At 44.6% G+C, this 26333-nt stretch overlaps 3 long non-coding RNA genes across 6 annotated transcripts in view; 2 read left to right on the top strand and 1 right to left on the bottom strand.

Moving 5' to 3' along the window:
• Window positions 1-7713, top strand: part of LOC138742624 (uncharacterized) — a 78220-nt gene extending 70507 nt beyond the window's left edge. For both annotated transcript variants that reach the window (XR_011344290.1, XR_011344289.1), the window contains exon 3: window positions 1128-7713. This is a non-coding gene — a long non-coding RNA (uncharacterized lncRNA). The remainder of the gene's footprint in view (window positions 1-1127) is intronic.
• A 609-nt stretch (window positions 7714-8322) lies between these two features.
• LOC138743058 (uncharacterized) lies at window positions 8323-13864 on the bottom strand. The gene is made up of 3 exons (XR_011344629.1): window positions 13735-13864; window positions 11302-11509; window positions 8323-8506 (listed from the first exon to the last, which is right to left on the bottom strand). It is a non-coding gene; the product is annotated as an uncharacterized lncRNA (long non-coding RNA).
• A 2873-nt stretch (window positions 13865-16737) lies between these two features.
• Window positions 16738-26333, top strand: part of LOC138742618 (uncharacterized) — a 31970-nt gene continuing 22374 nt past the window's right edge. For all 3 annotated transcript variants that reach the window (XR_011344284.1, XR_011344282.1, XR_011344283.1), the window contains exons 1-2: window positions 16738-17085; window positions 20247-20352. This is a non-coding gene — a long non-coding RNA (uncharacterized lncRNA). The remainder of the gene's footprint in view (window positions 17086-20246; window positions 20353-26333) is intronic.

Raw genomic sequence — 26333 nt, 5'->3', positions numbered from 1 at the left:
AAAGATTTAAAGGGAACCTGAGGGGCAATTCCCAGAGGAAGCCATAGAGGAAGGAACAAAATACAACATTTAAAATAGACAGGTACATGAATATGAAAGGTTTGGAGGATTATGAACCAGACACAGGCAAATGGCTCAAGCTGAAGTAGGCACCTTGGATAGCATAGATTAGTTGGGCTGAAGAGCCTGCTTCCATCCTGTTTCATTCTATTTTTGCGATATCTACTGTAGTAAAACATGTTGGTTGGCCCAAGTGTTGCATGGTAGTCTTCATATTCCACCCAAGCCTCCTCCCACCTTTTTTTCATTTAATCCTGTTTAGCCAACTTCCCCTAAATACAAGTGATCTCCCCATTCCTTATGGCAATCTTCCCCTCTTTCTTGGCAAAGAAGTTTCTCCTTTGAATCTATTTGTGGTTATCTAAGCTATGACCTCTCATTCTTTGTCTACCTGTCAAACTCTTCTATGTTCTTACAGACCCATATCAGACCACCTGTTGTTTTTTTTTACTTTCAAGAGGAAAGAGCTGAGTTTGAAGAGCTTTCCTGAGAGATATAACCCTGCAATTGTAGTATAATTTCAGAACTGAATCTGTTCCTCTGCCTCTATATCCCTGTATATAAAATGAAGACCAGAAGACTTCATTAGCTATAGCAGCATATGGCTGAAAATTGCCTCTACATACAAGTTGATAAAGTCTCAAATGAAATGAATGAGCACTAATTTGATACTTAATTGCAACCAGGCAGATAATTAGATGATTTTGCTCACCTTCAATGTTACAGAAGGGAAACAAAATTGCAAGTATCCCCATACCAGTGAATTGTACTGGCATAACGTGTCGGATCAGAATGTTTGATGAGAGTTGTAACAGGATTTGCCTGATGGTCAGATGTCACGGACTTTTCTCAGATGTGAAGAATGGGCCTTGTCAGCTGTAGCCACCTTCAATCCTAATATCTTAAAGAGACAGTGGAAAAAATACAAAATTTGGAGAAAAGTGGTTGAAATAAAACTCAGTGAAACTGGCACAGTTTTCAAACTGTCTTTTTATGCAGATAATGTTAAAAAAACAACCTTATGAATCGCACAAGTCTTATAACAGACATTTCTTTCTATGTTACAGGCTGAGTAACCCGAAAGTCTTTTGGTCACTTTCTACATGGTCGGACAGGAAAAGAGGTCGAGGGTCTCTGACCATCCTTTAAACTTATAGAACATGGCTTTTCGTCTGATGCTGATCGCGGTATAAGGGCCCTAAGTGCCCTTTCAATTTCAATATTCTGTCCAACCTTATCCTCTCCCAGGACTTTAGGTATCTATTCTTGGAAAAAGCAAATAGGATCTTGACCTTCAGTGCTTTCGAGTCCAATAATTTTAATGTTGTTTCTTCTGCTAAAATTTTCCAGTCCATTCATCTTTTCCCACATTTTTGTCTTTCTCAACTGCCCACGCATCTGTACCAATATCTACTTTTTCCACCTTTTCCTTTATATCTTCCACTTCTTTTGTAGTCTTAACTCTTTCATCCATGTCACCTATAGAAATTTGCAAATTTTTCACAACAGTATAAGATTTTTTTCATTTGTATAATTCAGTTCTTTCATTAAATCAAGTGTACACCTCTTTTTATGATTCTGTTGGCTTTTTACCTTTAGCAGGTATTTCTTGTTCTTCAATATCGTCACTATCAATGTCTGTGTCATTATGTCTTGTTCTTCCTCCTCCTCAGTATCGTGTTGTAGCAGCTGCTATTTCCCTGGGTTGATAAAGGCACTAGTTATTCCAGTTGCCGTTGAAGGCTCTTCTGTATCGTGCATGCATGTATGTCTGTGCATGCGCGAATGATCCTCTTTATCTTCAACTCCATTTCCTCTGGCTATCCCAACGGGCGAAACACCCACATGGGGGACAGACTGAGCTCCAGCCCTAGACTTCCGTTGTTCAAGAGGCCTGTGTTCCTTTGTTTGCTTCAACTTTTGATATCCTTCTTTGTTGACATTCTTAAAACATTTGAATAGTATTTTTCTTCCTCTTAGACTTTTGAAACTTAGTCTAAATAACTCTTTTTAATCAAATTCCCAAGAGGATTGGGTTCCTGCTTTCTGTGTCTATCACATCACGTGACCCCCCCCCCCCCCCCCCAACATTCTTCTTTCATGAACACTCCTAAAATGTGCTTTCAGGTCATAAATTCTACCAGAATAACTATTTGTTATTAGCCACCATGGTTCCAATTTCTCTAGTTCTTCATAGTGACTTCTCCTCCCTCCAATCCTCACAATATCAACTACGAGGTCTCTTTTCTACCTACCTCCAATTATTGTAGCTTTTCCTCGGCATTACTTTTGGCTCTGATGTTACTAAGAAAGCACACAAGCCCAGACCATTCACAAGATCTTAAGAGTGTTAAATATTCTGGTAGGGACTTATTCACACCCATTTAAGTTTTTGCCAGGTCATTTCACTCAATCACTAGCTCTGCCAAATAGTTACGGTCTCTTCTTGAATTTACGAGCTTTACGTACATTCAGCATATGGCACAGTCACAACCCCTTATGGCCCATGAGTCCATGCCACCCAATTACACACAATTGACCTACAACCCCTGGTACGTTTTGAATGGTGGGAGGAAACTCACGCAGACATGGGGAAAATGTACAAACTCCTTACAGACAGTTGATACGAACCCCATCCCCAATTGCTGGTGCTATAACATTGCTGCACTAAACTGCTATGCCAACTGTGAATCCAAATCTAATTGTAATGAAATAACTCCCTTTTATCAGGTGGACACTGGTGTAAAAAATGAATAGATCAAGACAGCATGATTTCCTGAAGGGAAAATCTTGCCTGACAATCCTACGACAATTCTTTTTGAGCAGGCGAGACAAAGGACATGCAGTGAACGTTCCATATTTGGACTTTCAAAAGGCCTTTGATAAGGTTCCACACTTGATGCTGTTTCACAAAATGAGAGGCCATGGAAGTACAAGAAAGATATTCACACGGTTAGAGCATTGGCTGATGGGCAGGAAACAGAGAGTGGGAATGAAGGGAGTCTCTTCTGGCTACCGGTTACCAGTGGTGTAGTACTACAGGGATCAGCGTTGGGGCCGTTTCTTTTTATGTTGAATGTGAATGATTTGGATTGCAAAATAAATGACCTTGTGGCTAAGTTTGCAGATGATACAAAGATAGGTGGAGGGGCAGGTAGTGAGGAGGAAATGGAGACTGCAGAGAGATCTAGATAGTTTAGGAGAATGGTTAAAGAAATGGCAAATTAATGTTGGAAATTGTACGTTCATGTCCTTTGGTGGAAGGAATAAAGGAGCCGACTCATATTTGGATGGGGATAAAATTCAAAATTTGGAAGTGCAAAAGGACTTGGTAGTCCTCGTGGTGGATACCCTAAATGATAACCTCCAGGTTGAGTGGTGGTGAAGTGGGCAAATGCATTGTTGACATTCATATCTAGAGGAATAGGATAAAAGAGGAAGGATGAGTATGGGGTACAGTTTTGGGTTCCTTCTTTAGAAAAGGATATGCTGGCATTGGAGAAAGTTCAAAGAAGATTTACAATTAGGTTATGAGAAATGTTTTAACGCTCTTGGACCATACCCTTGGAGTTCAGAAGAATGTCGGAGGTTCTCATAGAAGCATTTTGAATGTTGAAAGGCCTGATGTGGCAAAGTTGTTACCTATGCTAGGGGAGTCGAGGACAAGAGGATATAACTTCAGCATTGAAGGTGCCCATTTCAAAAACAGATGCAGAGGAATTTCTTTAGCCAGAAAATGGTGAACCTCTGATATTTGCTGCCACAGGCAGCTGTGGAGTTAGGGTCATTGGGTGTATTTAAGGCAGAGAGATTGACTGGTATCTCAATAGTCTGGGTAACGAAGGCTATGAGGAGAAGGCAGGGGAATGGGGCTGAGAGAATGGATGAGCTCATATTGGAATAATGGATAACATACCTTTGCTCTTATTATCTTAAGGGTCTATGGTCTTATAAAGCACTTTTAAATTGCGACAAGAAGGTGGTGAGTGCTGGTTGCTCCCCAACATCAACACAACACAAGGAAATTTTGCTATCTGAAATATTTGTACAGCCTTTAAGAGAAAAATTTACAAATTGCTTTCAACAATAATAACTGAAAAACAAAAAGGATCTGATTTTTTTGCACTATTCTACAAGACAAATTAGCAAGTTAAATTTTTCAATCAATGAGTTCCCCTGAAAAAAGAATAACCAGATTTTTAAAAACGCTTCATTTAAATTGTTTATTGACATTATTTTCAATTTTCTATTGGGATTACATTTATTTAATTCTGAGTTCAATCACCTTCCAACATCTGATATCTGACTCCAATGCTGTTACTGTAGGGTCTCTACCAATGGCTCTAAAGTTAAATAGTTTTATTGCAGCACAGATACTTACCACCCAAACACAAAACTATTCTCAGGATCAGGATTGGTCAACTTTACATTTTCAATTTTATGGCTTATTGTGTCAGAATAAAAGGAAACTCACAATTTAAAAAAAATCTTTAGACATACAGCACAGTAACGGCCATTTTGGCCCATGCGTCCATGCTGCCCAATTTACACCCCATTAACCTACACCCCTGATACATATTTTGAACGGTGGGAGGAAATCAGAGCCCCCGAAGAAAACCTGTGCAGACCCGGAGAACGTACAAACTCCTTACAGACGCCGTGGGACTCGAACCTCAGTCAGGTCACGATCGCTGGTGCTGTAAAGGCATTGCGCTAACCGCTATGCCAACCACGCCACCAATTTCTGCCTTAGATCTCTCTGTCTTTCTTCATTTTAAGATGCAGGTGAAAATAAAACTTAACTCACGATTCTTTGGTTTTTCTTTTAACGACTATTTGACCAAAATCAACTCCATCAGGGCAAACGTTGTGGAACATTAAGTACAATTATTTTTAGCACAACTTTGGTTTTCACATCTTTTGAGTTGGAATGAAAACATATTGTTTGAAGCCCGGACCTCAGGATGATTTAATCACCTTTTGAGGTTTATGCAAATTTTATTTGTTTATAGGTGTTAAGAACATAAATATTGCAGATGTCACACACAATTTTCCTTCTCAAAAATCCATGCTAACTCTGCCCAATCCTATTACTGCTTTTTAAGAAATCTCACTAAAATGGATGACAGAACTTTCTGGGATCATTTCCCTCAGATCACTTGTAAAGTATATATTAATTCCATAAATGTTATTGATTTCTTTTTTCCTGTCATATCTTTTGAAATGATTTCCAAACTACCTTATGCCTTGTGCTTTTTAAAAAAAATTTGTTTCTATCTGATTTTTGGATGCAATGCTATATCTGAAGAAGCCTGTTCCCTCATTGTTTCCTCTGGGTACTGACATTAAAAAAAAACCTTTTCCACTCTGAATTGTCCTTTCACACCATAACTGCTCATCTGTTTGCAAACAGATCAAAATTCACGACTGTTGTATTACTCTTGTAACATGTACCTGTAATATCCTGATTACACTGTGCCTTACATTAACCCTGCTGTATGGAACCCAATGTACAACTCACAGATATTTTCTGCCTCTTGCCGTTTTTTTGCTTCATCTGCACCAACACTATTTATTGAGTTTCTGAGCTAAGATTTCTCACTTGTCTCATTTTTTTTAATAGAACCATAGAACAATTATAGCAAAGAAACAGCCCCTTCTGCCCTTCTAGCCTGTGCTGAACCATTTTCTCCCTAGTCCTGCTGACCTGCTCCCAGTCCATTGCCCTTCACACCTCTCCCACCCTATCCATTTTTTTCTTAAATGTTAAAATTGAGCCTGCATTCATATCAAGGATTTATACTCTGATGTTTCAGCTTTTCACTTCAAAAACTGTCCTGGAATACCTTTGCATTTTGCAACCATGTCTCTCTAAAGACTATTAGATCATTCCTGTTTATGCCATTATTTCAAGCATCCAAGGTTTATTAGAAGTAATGTTACTGAATGTCAGGGAGTGCTATTAAGACTTTCTCTTAATGTGGACAGTCCTTGCCTTTCACAAAAATGGTGAGACTGTTGCTTTCCTCAGGGATTGTAGTTTAGGTCATTTTTGGAGGTCAGCCACAAACTGCTTCATCATAGGGGAAGTTCAAATGCACCAGCAATGTCAAAGTTCAGATTTATTGTCAGAGTGCATACACGACATCACATGTAATACTGAAATTCTTTTTCCTGCGGGCCAGGTCAAATTTCTACTTATTTGTAGCGCAAAAAACTGTACTCAAGAAAATATTCATAGATGAGAGAAATGTAAACAAAGAAGGACATGCAAACAAAATAACTGTGCAATGCAGAATATAAATATTCAATAATAAATAATGTGCAAAGAGTCCTTGAATGAGTCACTGATCAAGTTTGTTGTTGAGGAGTCTGATGGTGGAGGGATACCAACTGTTTCTGTACCTGATGGTATGAGTCTTGTGGAACCTATACCTCTTTCCTAATGGCAGCAATAAGAATGGAACATGTATTAGGTAGTGTGGATCCTTGATGATTGTTGCTGCTCTCTAACAGCAGTGTTTCATGCAGATTTCATAGAGAAGTATATGGTCCCAATGGGGACAATGGGACTAAAGCAGATGAACAAAAATTCATTAGGGATATGATGGGCCAAAGAACCTGTTTGTCTGCTGCTCTTGTGGAAATTGATTCACATTCGGAAGTAGTGTAGCCTTAAGGATACAGTGGCAGTGTCAACTTTGATTTTGAGTTCAAGTTTCCATTCAGATCAACTGTCTCAGCCCCTGGACTGAAAGGGCTGAATCCATCAAACTGCGCCCACATGAATAAATTCAAGTGGAAATAAAGATCCTACAGGTGAGATATCTTTCAGAATCTACAGAATCAAGATCATATAAACTGGGAATTCATTTATTGCTGGAGAAAGCTATTGACACATTTTTCTTCCCACAAACACTGCTTGGCCTGTTGCATATTTCCAACATTTTATTTTTATGGAAAACTCAACTGATTTTAGCAAATGTGTGAAGTTTGCCTTCGTAATAATCAAATAAGGTGTGGGATTCTATTTGTAATCTGATTAATACTATCTCCTTTTGTGCATGACATGGTTTGTTGCAATTTAAAATGGTCCAAGGTTAAATTGTCTCATTTTTATTTAGATATAAGTCAACTTTGTGACAAATGTAAAATTAGTGAAACTTCTTTGGTTCACATGTTCTGGACTTGCCCTAGTTTTGAAAAAAATTGGGAAGATATCTTTCAAACATTAGCGGTGATTCCCATGTTCAAATTAGAACCTTGCGCTTTAATTGTTCTATTCGGATCATTTGAAGATGATGATGTTTTACTGACTCCAACTCAAAACCAAATTTTATCTTTTACTTTATTGATAGCCAGATGAGCAATTTTGATTAAATGGAAAGACAATACTCCGCCTACACATACACAATGGTTAAGCGATATTATGTCTTGTTTCAGTTTAGAAAAAAATAGATATGCTATTAAAAAGTCAAATACTAACTTTCAAAAGATGTGAGGCCCACTTATAGACTATTATCATAACCTAAAGGATTAGGGTTATTGTGAAGCTTTGGAGCTGTCCATCTCCAGGTTGCTGTTACTTGATTCCTACGTGTCTTCTTTTAACCTTGGGGTTATGAATTAAAACATTTTTTTTCTTTTAAATTGTACATTACAATATATAACTGTACTGTTCAATTTTGCATAATGTAAACATCAATAAAAATATTTTGAAAATTAAGTACCAATTCAATAGCTTCTTCACATTCGAAAAGGGAAGGGGAAGCAATGAGCTTTTTTTGTTTGCTTCTAGTTAAGGATTCATGAAGCAATTTTTACAAATGTAAAACAAATATTATATAGCGAGAGAGAGCAAGTGCATTCTCAGTTAAATGATTGATAGTAATTTAAGAATACTTTTCCTCACTGGAGGAAAAGATAGTTCAGGTAAAATTAGGCCTGTTCCTTTGAAGGGAAGAAGTAGATTGTCGACAGCTAATGTTTCCTGGATAAGAAAATAATATTTGTTAAACTTCAAGTATTTTGTCTCCTTTAAGTTTGGTATTTCCTAATGTATCCTCATCACCTTCTCAAACTGTATCCTAAAAGACTTCCAGCAGATCCAATTTGGCATGGCAATCAATTTATTGTCTTTCATTGGAACCAAAATGTTTTATCTTAAGACTTAAATTATTCCACAGTCTTGTTTCACATTTTCTCGTATTGTATAACTTCTGAATCTTAGTCATTTATGATATCAAGCACAGTGCACCATAGTAGATTTCAATCGGATTTATTTGGTGATCAAACTCAGAAGAAACCTTCGTATTGGATGAATGAGGTTTCACAATGTTTTCAGAATTAAGCTGGGTAAACGCCAAAAGGAGATACTGCCAACCAAAGATAAGGCTTGATACAAACATGCAGGAAATTCTCAGACCTTCATATGGAACACTGAATGCTGTAAACACAGATAACATTATTTGAGCATCGTAATACACAATACTGCATTGTCCAATGGAAATGTTTAGTATCAATAACAGGAAGAGGACAGCTTAGAACAAAATGTCAGCCCTTTCTTTATTAAATACACTTCTTTGTTTAATGACAAAATATCACAGTGGCACTGTTTCCTTTTGGTATTACCTAAATGAGAAATATCAGCTGGTGGCAAGTACCCAGTATGTACCCCGACCATATATGGGCAGATTCGTTTCTCAGTGAAACTGAGCTTGGACATACATTATGCCTTCCCGGATTACTGGATCATCAATTGACTTTATGGCAGTGATATTCACAAATTATTTTGGTTATTGATTTAAAATTACCCTGACAGTATTGCTTATTCATAATTAAAAGTCTATGTACTCAAATGTTCAGCTAATTCCATATTTTAGCGCTGCAGTCTCGCCTGCCATGTTATTCAAATCATTTGATGATTCAGGCTTTTTAGCAAAGAAACAAGAGTTGGGTGTGCAGTCGAGCAGAGAGAGAGCAAATGAAACGTAACAGCAATTAGAAAATCTTAATATTTTGTCTAAAAATTATGAATGACATAAGCAGAGAAAGCAACATATTTGCCACATCAGGAGTAACATTATAAGTCTTAAGATGGTGTAATAAAATGAATCTTGCATTTTAGAGAACAAATTAGAATTTAGTAATTTTGCTGAGTCTTTATAACTCCACATGGTTAGACCAAGCTCAGTCTTCCCAATACTCTTCTGCAAAGGTCTTCTAAAATATAAAAGCGATATGAAGTTATCAGGAGAATCTCCTCAAAGAATCGGCACATTCTTTGATGAAAATTTAGGAATATAGCAAGGGAACAGCCCAATTTACACCCAATTAACCTACACCACCAGGCACCCCCCAGGGATAATCCACACAGACATGGGGAGAATGTAAAAACTCTTCGCAGTCAGTCAGAGATTAAAATTGGGGTCCCAGTCACTGGCGCTGTAAAGGCATTGCACCAACCACTACGCCAATCCTGCCAACCCACGTACATTAATGTAAATGACTAATCAGCTCTTTATAGTTCCTTGATCCATAAATTCCAACACCCAGCCACCTGGAGAGGCAAGATTGGCCATCAAATCTAACTAATTCTTGGAAAGACAATAGCATGGTAAAATCAAACACACTCTGCTGGAGGAACTCAGCAGGGCAAGCAACATCAGTAGAAGAAAAAAGAATGGTTGTTAATCCAAGCCAGTTCTGATGAAGAGTTTTGCCTCAGAACAATTATTATTTTCTCTTCCTGCTTCTCCTTGAATCGTTGAGCTCCTCCAACAGATTGTGCTTGGCTTCAAATTCCAACATCTGCAATCTCCTGTGCAAGTCAGTTCAGTATTAAAATTTCCCAGTGGCAGGTGTTAGGAAATAAATTTACATTTGCATTTTGATTTTTCCTTTGGTACATGAAAAGAAGCGTGACATGAAATGGGACTGTTCGACAGAAAATAGTTGTTCAACTTAAAATACAGAAATGCCTTGAGACCGTCAAGGTTAGACTAAATATTTTCTGCCCAGATGTTGGGTCTGTCTTTTAGTTTTGTTTCTGTGCTAAAAGTAATGAGAGATAAGGAAGAACAGCCTGGCCAATAATTAATTGAAACTAATTAGGCAGGAATTTTTGTGAGAGTAAAAAAAAGTGTAAACTAAGGGTAATTCCTTGGTTTGGAGATCATGAACCAGTTCCAGCAATCAAAAATATAAAGAATCAGACTGAGATATATATATTTTTTTACAATTTAAAATTTAGACATACAGATTGGAAATAGGCCCTTTTGGCCCACGACCCCATGCTGCCCATTGACACCCAATTGTCCTACAACCCCAGTATGCTTTTGAAGGGTGGAATGAAACTCAGAGACACACACATAAAATAAAGAGAGAGGGAGAGAGAAAGAGAGTGATAGAGAGAGAAGGGGGAGAGAAGTCAAAGAGAGAGACAGCTGCCTAATTATTCCACTGTTCTTCACTGTGTACATGTCAACATATAACTAATGGCTCTCTCCAAATAAACTCATATTGATCCATCTATCCTCTTCAATCAATCCATGTTTATTTTCCTTTCTAAGATTATCATTGTTCCAATAAAATAAAATATTACAATAGATGTGCTTCCATTATCATAGCCTCAGAAAGTTGCAGCAAACATTCTCTAATTGTGAAGAGTGTGCTAATCATTCTCTCTATGCAGGGCAATCTCCATACCATCCTCTATCAATCCTTCTTACCCATCATCTAAGCTGTAGAGTGGTGCATGCTTCTCCCACATAGATCCTGTTTCCCAATTCAATTGTGACTTTCAGGGCTGCCTGTGAGGTGTTCTCCCTGTAATGGTGTGTTTCGCCCCCCCCCTCCCCCCCCCGAATGGTTTAGCTTCCTGCCATATAACAAAGACATGATAGTTGCGTGTGTTACTTGCTTCCCACCACTGCTTCCTAGTGTAGGAGAATCAGTGGGGTGGGGGAGGGAAGGCAAATAGAGAATAGGTTAGAGAAATAGCGGGGAATGGAACTGATTGAAATGCTATGATAGTATAGACTGGCCAAATGGCCTCCTTCTCTGATGCATGAAAATACATAAATTTGTAGCTTCACTGTATGGCCAATGCACAATCCAAAACTTGTTAGAATTTAGCTAAGGTGTTTCTAGAGATTGTAATCCTTCTCCTGCACAATCATATTGAGTGTAACCCAAAACTTATCCTTTTTCTACACCAGACTTTGAATTAAAAACTCCTACCATCTTTATATTTGCCTGATACTCTGATGAAGAACTCAATGGGTCAGGTAGCAACTGTGGAGGCAATGGGATGGTCCATGTTTCAAGTCAAGACCATAGACCAGGACTGAGAGACCTTCTCATTTACACCACCGTAGGTCCTTGTAATTTTAAAATTTCAATTACATCTCTCATTGAGGCTTCCAAAAATGCAGTTGAGTTCAGTGATCTGAATTTAAGGGATTCATTGTAAGAATATTAATACAAATGTCTTTTCTTAGGTCAGTTTTGCTGTTCAATACTTAAGTCTATATCAATTTTATGTCTGTTGACATTTTACTTAAAACTTATGGAGTGAAGTGTAAAAGATTTAATCTATCTTTTTTCCCCAAAGTAAACTTTATTCACAACAAATTATTTACCAAAAAACCCCTCCGTGTCATGTCCATACATTCCCATCATAGTACATTCTTACTTGCACTATTTGTACCACTGCCATCACTGTGGCACTTTTTCATTACTCCCGTTTTCCTCGGTTTCAGCCCTCAATGGCTGGTCATGGAAGGGCTCGAGAATGTGGTACTTCTGTACAGTGCCCTCATGTTAGCTGTGCTAACTTTGTGCGTCCCTCAGCTTGTGCTCCTGCAGACTGGAATATGCCAGTAATGGAAGACCAACACATTTCAGGCAGACCGAAGGGCCTCTTTCACTGAGTGAATACTCTTCCAACAGTTCTAGATGTCTGACTCTGTATGCATCCCCAGGAATAGCCCATTCAATAGAGTCCTCCATCACACCGCTGCTGGGGACGAACTGTGACAAGGAACCTTACATCCTTCTACACACACAGTTAGCCAATCTACACTCAGCAAAAAGGTGGGTGACCGTCTCCATTCCACCGCAATAATCTGGGGGACAATGTGCGCTGTAGGTGATGTTCCTATTCTAACAAGAAAGATCTGACAGGGATCTGATCCTCTCATTACCAGCCAGGTCAGCATTTCAAGGCTATTTTATTAAGCAAAAATAGACTGTGTTGACAATAAAAATTAACAATAAATTCATTCAAAGTCTCTGTAGCCTTCGTGCCATTTCCATATGTTTCCATTACTGTTCATTGTTACATTAATTTTCTATTTAGCAGTAAAAACACTATGCTTAAAAACTCAGCAGGTCAGTGTACTTTATATAGCAAAGATAAAGATACATAAACAATGTTTCGGACTTGATCACAGTAACATTTAAGTTGGGACAGACAGCATAATAACAGGCCCTTTCAGCTGACAAGCCCGTGTTGCCTAATTACACCCAAATGACCAACAACTCCCAGTACGTTTTGTTTTGAAGGGTGGGCGGAAACTGGAGGCCTGGGGAAGACCGAAGCAAAAACTCCTTTCGGTCAGCACGGGATTCAAACTCTGGCGTCGTAACAAATTTGCGCTAACCGTGCCGTCAATGAAGAGCTGAAGCCTAAAGTGTTGGTTATATACCTTTGTATTTGCTCTACACACTGTTTGACCTGCTGAGTTTCCCCGGCATTGTGTTTTAACATCAACCACGGTGCCTGCCAACTTCCGTGTTTGACTTCTATGGCGACTTGCTGTTACTTTATTCCCTCCCCGACCCGCCCCGTTGTTTGAGGGTCTCAGCCCCTCGATGCCTGGTAACCGAAGGACTCCAGCCAGGGGTCCTCTCCCCCCCCACCCCGGACTCCAGCTAGAGGTCCTTCCCCCCAGGACTCCAGCCAGGGGACCTTCCCTCCCCCCCCCAGGACTCAGCCAGGGGATCTTCCCACCCCCCCCCCAGGACTCCAGCCAGGGGTCCTTCTCCCCCCCCCGCCAAGGACTCCAGCCAGGGGTCCTCCCCCCCCCACCAGGACTCCAGCCAGGGGTCCTTCCCCCCCCCAGGACCCCAGCCAGGGGTCCTTCCCCCCCCCCACCCAGGACTCCAGGCAGGGGTCTCTCTCCACCACCCCCCCAGGACTCCAGCCAGGGGTCCTCCCCCCCTCCCCCAGGACTCCAGCCAGGGGTCCTCTTCCCCTCCCCCCCCAGGACTCCAGTCAGGGATCCTACCCCCCCCAGGACTCCAGTCAGGGATCCTCCCCCCCCCCCCCCAGGACTCCAGTCAGGGATCCTCCCCCCCCAGGACTCCAGTCAGGGATCCTCCCCCCCCCCCCCCAGGACTCCAGTCAGGGATCCTCCCCCCCCCCCCCCCCAGGACTCCAGTCAGGGATCCTCCCCCCCCAAACGCCCTCCACGTTGGCTGCACCAAGATTTGGTGCGTCTCCTGCAGCCTGGAATGTTTCACAAGCCCCACTGCGAAGGTTGGGGGGCAAAAGCAGTACACACATCAAATCCTCAATTTTACACACAGTTCACCATTATCGCGGACGCAACCAGTACATGCATTTTAAAAAAAAAATCCTGCGTTAAAATAAACTTTTCAGATTCTAACTTTACTCCGAATATTCGGCAAAGATTTATAATCTTCCGGGAACTTTCTCAGTCGCTCCACGTGCGAGAGGTCCGAGGCAATGATTCCGGGGCCCAATGAAATTGGTTGGGAGGATGACGTCATAAAGAAAGGAGGGCCAATGAACCACGTGAACCCTACCGCTATTGGCTTTGGACCAATGGCAACCGTGGGCGGGGCATGACGTCACGGGCCGGTATAAAAGGAGGGCCCCACACCCCCGCCTCCCGTCAGACCTCGGGGAGGTTAAGGCTCCCTTTAACCCTAATATGCGGTTTATAGTCGGGCCCCGAGCGTTTCCCGCGGCCCCTGAGGGCGCGGCCCCTGAGGGCGCGGGAGCCATTGCTGTTTTTTTTGGCTGACTTTCAGCGATGGTGACCGGGGCCTTTCCCGGCTCGAGTGATGCAGAGAGCAACCAAAAAAGTTGAAGCCGCGGCCTCCTCCCCGGCGGTCCCAGACCCCCCCCCCACCCACTTCCCGGCGGCCCTGACCTCCGCACCCCCGCCGCCGCCCCGGCCGCGGTCGGCGCCGGCTTCCACGCCCGATGCTGCCGCGAAGAGTTCGTCTCTGTCAGCCTGGCGGGGGTGATCTCCGCAGGGCCCAGGTGCCAAGGGCAGATTAACCAGGGGTGACCGGGCGCTTACGCCAGCCCTGCATTTCCCGGAGCTGTGGGACTTGCAAATCTGCGCCGGTCATACAATCACCGCGAACCGCCTGCAGAAAACGCACAGACCGGCTGGAGGTTTCGCAGCCCCCACAGGACTCCTCCTTTCCCCCCCCCCCCCCCAGAACCCCCCCCCCCTTCTCCAGGACTCCCCCCCCCCCCCCTTCTCCAGGACTCCCCCCCCCCCCCTTCTCCAGGACTCCCCCCCCCCTTCTCCAGGACTCCCCCCCCCCCTTCCCCAGGACTCCCCCCCCTTCCCCAGGACTCCCCCCCCTTCCCCAGGACTCCCCCCCTTCCCCAGGACTCCCCCCCCTTCCCCAGGACTCCCCCCCCTTCCCCAGGACTCCCCCCCCCTTCCCCAGGACTCCCCCCCCCTTCCCCAGGACTCCCCCCCCTTCCCAGGACTCCCCCCCCCTTCCCCAGGACTCCCCCCCCCTTCCCCAGGACTCCCCCCCCCCCTTCCCCAGGACTCCCCCCCCCCCCCTTCTCCAGGACTCCCCCCCCCCTTCTCCAGGACTCCCCCCCCTTCTCCAGGACTCCCCCCCCCCCCTTCTCCAGGACTCCCCCCCCCCTTCTCCAGGACTCCCCCCCCCTTCTCCAGGACTCCCCCCCCCCCTTCCCCAGGACTCCCCCCCCCTTCCCCAGGACTCCCCCCCCCCTTCCCCAGGACTCCCCCCCCCTTCCCCAGGACTCCCCCCCCTTCCCCAGGACTCCCCCCCTTCCCCAGGACTCCCCCCCCCCTTCCCCAGGACTCCCCCCCCCCTTCCCCAGGACTCCCCCCCCCCCCTTCCCCAGGACTCCCCCCCCCCCTTCCCCAGGACTCCCCCCCCCTTCCCCAGGACTCCCCCCCCCTTCCCCAGGACTCCCCCCCCCTTCCCCAGGACTCCCCCCCCCTTCCCCAGGACTCCCCCCCCCCTTCCCCAGGACTCCCCCCCTTCCCCAGGACTCCCCCCCCCCCCTTCCCCAGGACTCCCCCCCCTTCCCCAGGACTCCCCCCCCTTCCCCAGGACTCCCCCCCTTCCCCAGGACTCCCCCCCTTCCCCAGGACTCCCCCCCCCCTTCCCCAGGACTCCCCCCCCCCTTCCCCAGGACTCCCCCCCCCTTCCCCAGGACTCCCCCCCCCTTCCCCAGGACTCCCCCCCCCCTTCCCCAGGACTCCCCCCCCCTTTCCCCAGGACTCCCCCCCCCCTTCCCCAGGACTCCCCCCCCCCTTCCCCAGGACTCCCCCCCCCCCCCCTTCCCCAGGACTCCTCCTCCCCCCCCTTCCCCAGGACTCCTCCTCCCCCCCCCCTTCCCCAGGACTCCTCCTCCCCCCCCCTTCCCCAGGACTCTCCTCCCCCCCCCCCCTTCCCCAGGACTCTCCTCCCCCCCCCCCTTCCCAGGACTCTCCTCCCCCCCCCTTCCCCAGCACTCTCCTCCCCCCCCCCTTCCCCAGGACTCTCCTCCCCCCCCCCTTCCCCAGGACTCTCCTCCCCCCCCCCTTCCCCAGGACTCTCCTCCCCCCCCCCCCCCTTCCCCAGGACTCTCCTCCCCCCCCCCTTCCCCAGGACTCTCCTCCCCCCCCCCCTTCCCCAGGACTCTCCTCCCCCCCCCCCTTCCCCAGGACTCTCCTCCCCCCCCTTCCCCAGGACTCTCCTCCCCCCCCCTTCCCCAGGACTCTCCTCCCCCCCCCCTTCCCCAGGACTCTCCTCCCCCCCCCCCCTTCCCCAGGACTCTCCTCCCCCCCCCCTTCCCCAGGACTCTCCTCCCCCCCCCCCTTCCCCAGGACTCTCCTCCCCCCCCCTTCCCCAGGACTCTCCTCCCCCCCCCTTCCCCAGGACTCTCCTCCCCCCCCCTTCCCCAGGACTCTCCTCCCCCCCCCTTCCCCAGGACTCTCCTCCCCCCCCCTTCCCCAGGACTCTCCTCCCCCCCCCCCTTCCCCAGGACTCTCCTCCCCCCCCCCTTCCCCAGGACTCTCCTCCCCCCCCCCTTCCCCAGGACTCTCCTCCCCCCCCCCTTCCACAGGACTCTCCTCCCCCCCCCCTTCCCCAGGACTCTCCTCCCCCCCCCCTTCCCCAGGACTCTCCTCCCCCCCCCCCTTCCCCAGGACTCTCCTCCCCCCCCCCTTCCCCAGGACTCTCCTCCCCCCCCCCCCTTCCCCAGGACTCCGGCCAGGGATCCTCCTTTCCCCCCCCACTTTCCCCAGGACTCCGGCCAGGGATCCTCCTTTCCCCCCCCACTTTCCCCAGGACTCCGGCCAGGGATCCTCCTTTCCCCCCCCCACTTTCCCCAGGACTCCGGCCAGGGATCCTCCTCCCCCCCCCTTCCCCAGGACTCCGGCCAGGGGTCCTCCTCTTGCCCCCTACCCCAGGACTCCGGCCAGGGGTCCTCCTCCCCCCCTTCCCCAGGACTCCGGCCAGGGGGTCCTCCTCTTCCCCCCCCCTTCCCCAGGACTCCGACCAGGGGTCCTCCTCTCCCCCCCCCCCCAGAACTCCAGCCAGGGGTCCTCCTCCCCTTCCCCCCCCCCCCCCGGCGATAACTCCCCTTCCCATGGGAGGGAAAGATAACACATGTCCCGGGCCTTCAAGGTATAGGAAGAAGTAGGCAGTGCCTGAAGGACAGAAATTGGGGGAGAAGTACAGCCACTACGTGACAATTGGAAATGAAGATCAGGCCAGGAGAGAGGAAAAGTGAGTATTGTCTAGGGTGGTTTGGCACTGAATTCAGAGCTAGGGTAAAAGAGGGGAAGCAGAGAGAGAGAGAGAGGCATCCCACAGGAAAGGAAACTGGAAATGACCGTATTCTGTCGTCTGCTTGGTGGGTGCCCAGGCAGAATATCAAGTCTTCCTCCGATTTTTCGATTAGTCTCAGTCTGGCAGTGCGTGACGACATGGATAGACATTGTGGGCAAGGGAATGGGATAGAATGGCCAGTGGTCGGTCCAAGCTATTGTAATGGACAGACCCGAGGTGCTCAATGGAGTCCATGTCCGATCTCGAATGTAGAGCAAATCACCACAGGAGCAGTGGCTGCAGAAGATGGCCCCTGCAAATGAACAAGTGCTGTATCCCTTGAAAGGATTGCCAGGTGCTCCAAATGGTGGTGTGGGTGCAAGTGGAGCATCTGTGGTCATCAGGGTAGGTATCAAGTGGGTGATTTGTGGGAAGAGTTAGTGACGTCTTCCTTCAAACAATGCGATTTCCCCTCCACCACCATCAACTCTGTCATCATCTGCATTTCCTCCATTACATTTTCTGTAGCTCCCTCCACTCCCATGAGTAACAAGGACAGGATTTTCCTTGTCTTCCCCCACCAGCCTCCACATCCAACATAACCTCCACCATTTCTACCACCTACTATATGATCCCACCACCAGATGCATCTTCCCTGTTCCATGCCTTCTGCAGAAACTGCACTCTGTCCCTTATCCACTTGTCCCTACCCACCAATTGCTCCCTTGGCATCTGTGACTGCAGGGGATGCTCCATTTGTGCCCACACGGTCCTTGCAAGAGGAGCAGTACTTGTTAATCTGCAGAGATTACCTACTGCATCAGCTGCTCCCATTGTGGTCACTACATTTAAAAGACTGGGCGATAGCTTGGTTGAGCACTTTGGCTTGCTGCAGTGCCTTGGATCTCCCAGTGGTCACCTGTTTTAATTCCCATCCCATTCCCTTGTTGACATGTCTGTCCATGGTCTTGAACACTGCCAGACTCAGACCACCTGCAAATTGAAGGAACATTTCATATTCTATCTGGGCTCCCTCCAACCAGATAGATTAACATTGGGGTTCCTCCTTTTCTTCATATCCAATTGACATCTGTTGGTCTGCACCCCTCCCCCCTGCTATTTCTCATCTTCAGGCTGCTTTTTCCAATAACCTTGAAGGGCTCAGGCCTGAAACCAATTATATATCTACCTCTTACAGATGCTGAAAAACCTGCTAAATTCCAGCATTAATGTTTTTTTAAAAATATGCATTCACTATGTCTCAGGCTGTGGTTTGTTAGAGTTGGTGTTGCAGGCATTGCTTGATTACCCTATATTCGTGAGATAAAGGCAAGTTTAGAGAAGCCATTTTAGGATATTCAGTGAGTCGAGGAGGGTGGGAATTTGTTACGGAATGGACTAGTAGGGCCGAACTGTTCTGTGCTGCAAGTAATAATTTTATCCTTACTGGTGACCTTTTCATTTGCAGTTGGTTTTGGATCCATTTCAAATGTACATTGATATTATTTCAGTGGAAATCTTCAATTGTTAACATCTAACTTTTTAAAGATTACACAACCAGTTATTCATTAAGTGGACTTGCTCTTCAGCAGATTTTAAAATAGTAAGTGCCATGTGGCAATAGTTGTGGTGTGGATTTTGAGTTGGCAGCTTCTTTCCTCAACTTTCTTGTTTCCAAATTGAAGATAATTGGACAATTTTTATCACTATGGAAGTGGCCTGTCCTGATCTCCAATGTTTAATTGTTTGTTGAATGATGCACACCCTTTGATTGAAACCTAGATTCGAGATGATGATCTTTGGTGGAATGCGATTTGACTAATGTTAACATTTTTAAAACTTTAAACTTTATTACTTTTTATCCATTGAGAAACTACAGGTACTGGAAATCTGAAATAAAGATGAAATTCTGGAAACTCAGCAGATCAGCAACATCTTTCTTTATAAAATATTTTTATTGACTTTAACAAAATCTCTTTTCACAAGGTATACTAACGATAAATCAAATCGTGCATTATCAAATATCATTTGTAAATTAGAAGCTTAACCATAATTATTACATAACTTATTTTGTTCAGGACATCAAATTCTATAATTATAAAACAATAAAATCATAACTCCTACTATGTCCGAAATAATATTGAATACAAAAATTATGCAAATAATACATGTAAAATTCCCTTATGTGATTAGTTGTTCTGTGATATGATCTGTAGTTTAACCCTCCCTTTAATAAAAAGAAGGAAAAATAGATTTATCCCTTCTAATCTACCCCCTCCCTTGAAACAAAGTTATCTGTATATATTGTAAATATGAATTGAGTAACAGGAAATCCCCAGGGCATCCATACCACTTCAATCTTCAAATTCAGACTATTATATATCTAATTTTTTTCCCCAAACTTAAATAGGACATGATATCATGTAACCATTGAATGTGAGTGGGTGAAACATTATCGTTCCACTTAATCAAAATTGCTCATCTAGCTATCAACAAAGCAAAAGCTAGGTTCTCTTTTGGGTTGAAGACAGAGATATAACCTCTTCTAGAAAAAAAATAAAGCAATCAAAGGGCATGGTTCTAATTCAGTCTTAAGAATCTTTGATAAACTTTGGAAAATAACTTCCCAAAAATAAGCCAACTTTGGACACTCCCAAAATATGAATCAATGTAGCTTCATAAGTTTGACATATCATAATGGCTGCATATCAGGTAAAAAAACAAGATAATTTAACTTTAGACCTATATATTCTATGCACAACAAACAAATATCTTGCACAAAATGAAGACTCATGGATCAAATGAAGAGTTGTGTCCCAATCCTCAGATCAGCAACATCTACTGTGGAAGATTTTGAGGTTTTCGATCAATTTGGTCAGATCTAGGAAACTAGAAACAAGTTTAGAAATCATACCTGCTTTGAAGGCCAACAAGATGGAAAACGTACAATCTGAGAGATGAGATCAAAATTGAGTGGAGAAATAGAAGCAGGAGTAGGCTGTCTGCTCATTGAATGGTAGAGCAAGGCCAATAAGTTCATCTGGCTGTGGACAGCTCTATTTACCTGCCTGTCCCCATAACCCTTAATTTTTCTATTCAAACATCTATTTGTCTTTTAGGCAACCTCTACCTCTTTATTGGGCTCAGTATTTCACAGATTCATTGCCCTGAAAAACAAGTGCTGAGTGGGTCTCGGGAACCTTCTTCTCAGGACCATTAGGAGAGGTGAGTGAGTGAGCTGGGCTTGTTGGGAGCCAGCTGGAGGTAAGCACTTTAAAAAGCAATTGAGGGTAAGCAGTGAAGTGATTGGTGAGAGGAATAATTAAGATAGGGGGTAGCTGAAGAGGAGCAGGCAGTGGGTGGATGGCCCATTGAAGGAGTGGAGCTTAGCGGCTTTGGCTCGAGAGGCTTCGGCAGGCAGAGGTTGAGGACAAGCTTGCTCTTCCCTGCTTCTACCCTATCGATTCCTTTCATAATTTATCTTTTTATAAGATTCTTTATCCTCAACTTCAATGAGTATACTCTGTCTCTCATAAGGTAACTTCATCATTTCATGAATCTTGTGAAAGTTGTCTTCATTGCATCCAAACCCATGGTATATTTTCTCAAGTAGACCAGCATGGAGAAATTACTTGATATATCAAACACCAAATGAAGGGAGAAAGATAAAATTGCAGGTTGATCTCAAATGACTGCATCGGGCAGGTGAATTTTTCCGCAGAGTTACAAGTTTTTAAAATCAATGTTCTGCATGTTTGCATGATTTCTGCATTTTTCACTTTGCCAAAATTGTGTTTGCCAATGAAGAAATTGGCTTGAAAAAAAGAAAAACAATGTATAGATTTGTAATGACCGTTTTCTTATGACTCTTGCAATAAATGACCTTTCATGCACTAGACAAAGCAGATATAAAACTGCTGGTAAGTGAGTCTAGTCGTGCATTATCACCTTCACATAGCATCTGCAGTGCAGTGGGGCCTTTGCATTCAGAGTTTCATGAAATTTCTCCTGCGTGTTTGTGCATGCTAGCTTTGCTTAGATTCTTGAAGCAAAGTCCTGCTAGATTATGGCTGCCAGGGATCTTAATAGGACCAAGTTTAGACACGGAATCAATCGATACAAACGGAAGTGATCTGCTCGTGAAAAATCTCTGGAAGTAGGAATGGCTCAATCTTGTCCACCAAGAAACTGGACAGAAATTATCGGACTGTATAAGGGTAATTTTAAAAAAATGGCCTTGCTGTGTGTATACTGTGTGACAAAGAAATTAAGTATGGAGGTCAGGGACTTGTAGAACTACTTGACCATGTTGGAAAAGTGGCACACAAGATACTGCAGTTCAGAAAAGCATATTGCTCCCAGGTAAGTTGAGAGGCAAAGCTGATGTACCTTTCTGCAACATTATGATTATTTTCAGTTTAAGAAAGGGGACTTGGAATTTAGTAGACCTTTTTTTCCCCCCACTTGATATTTCCTTGAAGCCTCCACTGTTTTAAAAAAATTTATTAAATCATGATGCATATATTGAAACATAAAATTAATGAATAAACTAAAACAATTCAGAGTTCCACATATGTTTTACATCCTTTCTTCAAATCACAAACAGAAAAAGCACCACTGAAAAGTGCTGTTCCGGAATCAACAGTTTCAATTGCAGTCAGAGTTGCAATGGCTGAAGCTACAGTTCTGGGATTGAGTGCAGAGCACTCACTTAACTTCACAATAGTTCCAAAAATCTTAGCTATCAAAACAGCTGTCTAAACACAAAGCGGAGCGGCCTTGGATGCATTTTGATCGCACATCAGCCTCCTACAAAACAGATCATGGAATTGGAAAATCCTTTAATGAGGAGTTGATTGAAGACCTCAAATCAACGCACTTATTAATGAACATAGATGAGGCTACCAGTGAAACAAACAAAAGAGTGGACTCGATTTTAGTTTGCTTCTTTTGCCAAAGAGAACAACATCTTGCTTCCTTCTCTGTTATAAAAGTGGTTAGTGAAACTGTTGCTCTTTTTGAGAGAATATTCCATGGTAAAATCTATTGTCCATCCTAATGGATACATGCAAGGACCCACATCTTCTAGAAGTTGATGGGACAGCTGGCACTATGCACACAATGCTGCGAAAGCATTAATGAGTATTTTGAAAATCTTGCAACAGGTTTATACATGGACTTTGAGTGGTCAGCAGACTTGTGTGAAAACTCGCCAGGCATTAGATATTAAGTACTCAAGACCAGAGAAGTATGTAATACACGGTGGCTGTCCATGTATGATGTTCGCTGTGACATCATTTATACATTGGATACATTGCTGTTATTACTCATTTCTGCCACCTTCAGATAAGGATACCTACAAGGATGTTGTATGTGAAATATTATTTCATCAGATGCAAGGATCGACAATGAGATAGACAACAGACTCGCCAAGGCAAATAGTGCCTTTGGAAGACTACACAAAAGAGTCTGGAAAAACAACCAACTGAAAAACCTCACAAAGATCAGCGTATACAGAGCCGTTGTCATACCCACACTCCTGTTCGGCTCCGAATCATGGGTCCTCTACCGGCATCACCTACGGCTCCTAGAACGCTTCCACCAGCGTTGTCTCCGCTCCATCCTCAACATCCATTGGAGCGCTTTCATCCCTAACGTCGAAGTACTCGAGATGGCAGAGGTCGACAGCATCGAGTCCACGCTGCTGAAGATCCAGCTGCGCTGGATGGGTCACGTCTCCAGAATGGAGGACCATCGCCTTCCCAAGATCGTGTTATATGGCGAGCTCTCCACTGGCCACCGTGACAGAGGTGTACCAAAGAAAAGGTACAAGGACTGCCTAAAGAAATCTCTTGGTGCCTGCCCCATTGACCACCGCCAGTGGGCTGATCTCGCCTCAAACCGTGCATCTTGGCGCCTCACAGTTTGGCGGGCAGCAACCTCCTTTGAAGAAGACCGCAGAGCCCACCTCACTGACAAAAGGCAAAGGAGGAAAAACCCAACATCCAACCCCAACCAACAAATTTTTCCCTGCAGCCGCTGCAACCGTGTCTGCCTGTCCCGCATCGGACTTGTCAGCCACAAACGAGCCTGCAGCTGACGTGGACTTTTACCCCCTCCATAAATCTTCGTCCGCGAAGCCAAGCCAAAGATTATAAGTAGTATGAGGTTGATGAAACATCAAGAAATGGAGTAGGGAAACTACAAAAACAATTGGCAGCAAAAAAAATGACCATTGATGGAACAAACAGAAAGAAGAGAATATATCAGAAATTGTTCTTCATTTGTCATAAGACTGAACTACTGCTGAAGATGTATGGATCAGTTTTATCAATGCTGAAGTATGTCCTGCTTTTTCAGTCAAGCCATCCAATGATTCACAAACTGAATGTCCAACAGAAGGATTTACTTCTTTACTTCCTGACATGCCTTATGAAACCAAAGGATCTAAAGGATATAAGTGGTACTTCACTTGTCAAGCTGGACCTTGGTGATAAAAATCATCACTTGCCAGATCAAGACATTCATCTTGTGAGCCGGATTATGAAAGATCTGCCAAGTGATCCCGCAAAGGACCTAATAAGGCAGCTAAAAGGATGCATCAAATGTGCAGAGAAGCTTCAAGCCAAAATGCCTGTTCATAACAAGCTTCTTAGTTGCATTTCTGCCATTAACCCCATATGCATAGGTCATACTATAACATTGCAACACCTTTTGCAACTATCAGGGGTAGTTAACCATGTGTTTGCTAATGAAGGTCGGGTCACAGAATATGAACAGGATGTTTGCAAGTTCCAACTTCAAACTCACCTCATTCCAAAGGAGGAAGTTAGGGCTGATATATTCTGGGCAAATATTAGTAAAACAAGGGACCATCTTTACCTCAGCAAGGTGGCTCTGTCTTCACTTTCCTGTTTCCATGGCCCAGAAGAAGAAAGCTCATTTAGTATTATGGGAGGTATTTTGGACAAATAAAAAGGACAGATGCATATCTCAACATTCTCATCCATACAAACCAAGTATCATCTGAAGAGTGGGAAAAAAAACTGCCTGACAGATTTCTTGCATGACCCAGTAGATCAAAACCTTTGTAGGAACATGAAATGGGCACACAAAAAAAAACCAAGCGGAGAAGGAAAAGTAAGAAGCTGCAGGAGAGAAAATAAATTGTTGGGATTACAAAGCCCCAAATTTAGCCCCCGCCTCTAAAGCCTGATCCAACATGCAAATAATTTGGACAAAAATATTGGTGGGCTAATTAGCAAGTTTTCAGATAAACATTAGCAGAGTTGTTGAAATTACAAGTTTGCTTTTAATTGTATGATGTACTTTTGGGATCAGGCATTTATAGACAACTTCCATCAGGGAAAGATAAAGGAGTATCAGAGCTGGCATCATCAAGCTGAGAAACAGCTTTTTCCCAGGGGCAGTGAGATTGCTGAAAGACTAAAAGAACTACTCACACTAACCATCCAAGACATTAATTTATTAAACAATATTTATTTGTGTGTGATATATGAATTCTTGTCCTGTATATGTATTGTTTGTCTGTACGTGTGTTACATCTGGTTGTGTGTCTGCACATTTCGCACCGAGGACTGGAGAATGCTGTTTCATCAGGTAATATTTGTGCAATCAGATGACAATAAACATGGCTTGATTTATTGTTCATGCCCTGCTTTGTCACTTTTGAGTTGGAAGCAGCATGCACCCTCTCGATTTATTAGCCACGAGGATTGCTATTGCATATTAATAAAATGGTCCCATAATTTCCATTGCCTATTTATCTTCTGCTGCTTTTTAAGTGATGGCCAAAGATCAGCATCAAATTTTCAGAGCACATTCGAACCATAGAACATTGCAGCACAGAAACAAGTCCCTTTGGCCCTTTTATTCTGTGCTGAACCATTTTTCTGCATGGTCCCACTGACCTGCACCGAGTTAAAATTGAGCTTGCATTCACCACTTCAGCTGACGGCTCATTCCATACCCTCACCACTTTATGGGAGAAGATCCCCTTCATGTGCCCCGTAAATGTTTCCCCTTTCACCCTTAACCCATGTCCTCAGTGGAACTAGCCTGCCTACATTTGCTGCCTATCCCCCTCATAATTTTAAATACCTCTATCAAATCTTCCCTCATTCTTATAAGCTCAAGGGAATAAAGTCCTAACCTGTTTAACCTTATTGTTTTGTATTCAGGCTATATTTTTCCCATTAGTTTTGCATTTAGTGTGTTCAGAATAGGTTCAATAGGTACAAAAAGAATCAAGACTGAACTTGTATTACCAACAAACAGTGGTCTTTATTTCCTTTCCTCCTTTGGCTTGGCTTCGCGGACGAAGATTTATGGAGGGGGTAAAAAGTCCACGTCAGCTGCAGGCTCGTTTGTGGCTGACCAGTCCGATGCGGGACAGGCAGACACGATTGCAGCGGTTGCAAGGGAAAATTGGTTGGTTGGGGTTGGGTGTTGGGTTTTTCCTCCTTTGCCTTTTGTCAGTGAGGTGGGCTCTGCGGTCTTCTTCAAAGGAGGCTGCTGCCCGCCAAACTGTGAGGCGCCAAGATGCACGGTTTGAGGCGTTATCAGCCCACTGGCGGTGGTCAATGTGGCAGGCACCAAGAGATTTCTTTAGGCAGTCCTTGTACCTTTTCTTTGGTGCACCTCTGTCACGGTGGCCAGTGGAGAGCTCGCCATATAATACGATCTTGGGAAGGCGATGGTCCTCCATTCTGGAGACGTGACCCATCCAGCGCAGCTGGATCTTCAGCAGCGTGGACTCGATGCTGTCGACCTCTGCCATCTCGAGTACCTCGACGTTAGGGGTGTGAGCGCTCCAATGGATGTTGAGGATGGAGCGGAGACAACGCTGGTGGAAGCGTTCTAGGAGCCGTAGGTGGTGCCGGTAGAGGACCCATGATTCGGAGCCGAACAGGAGTGTGGGTATGACAACGGCTCTGTATACGCTTATCTTTGTGAGGTTTTTCAGTTGGTTGTTTTTCCAGACTCTTTTGTGTAGTCTTCCAAAGGCGCTATTTGCCTTGGCGAGTCTGTTGTCTATCTCATTGTCGATCCTTGCATCTGATGAAATGGTGCAGCCTCAATCTGAGGCGCCTGCAAGCTCACACCAAGACACAAGAGAAACTTGTCCGTGAACTACTCTTTGCAGATGATGCCGCTTTAGTTGCCCATTCAGAGCCAGCTCTTCA

This window comes from Narcine bancroftii, chromosome 9 (assembly GCF_036971445.1).
Source record: "Narcine bancroftii isolate sNarBan1 chromosome 9, sNarBan1.hap1, whole genome shotgun sequence".
Taxonomy (NCBI): domain Eukaryota; kingdom Metazoa; phylum Chordata; class Chondrichthyes; order Torpediniformes; family Narcinidae; genus Narcine; species Narcine bancroftii.
The sequence above is the reverse complement of the archived record's forward strand: the minus strand, read 5'-3'. Positions and strand labels throughout refer to the sequence as shown.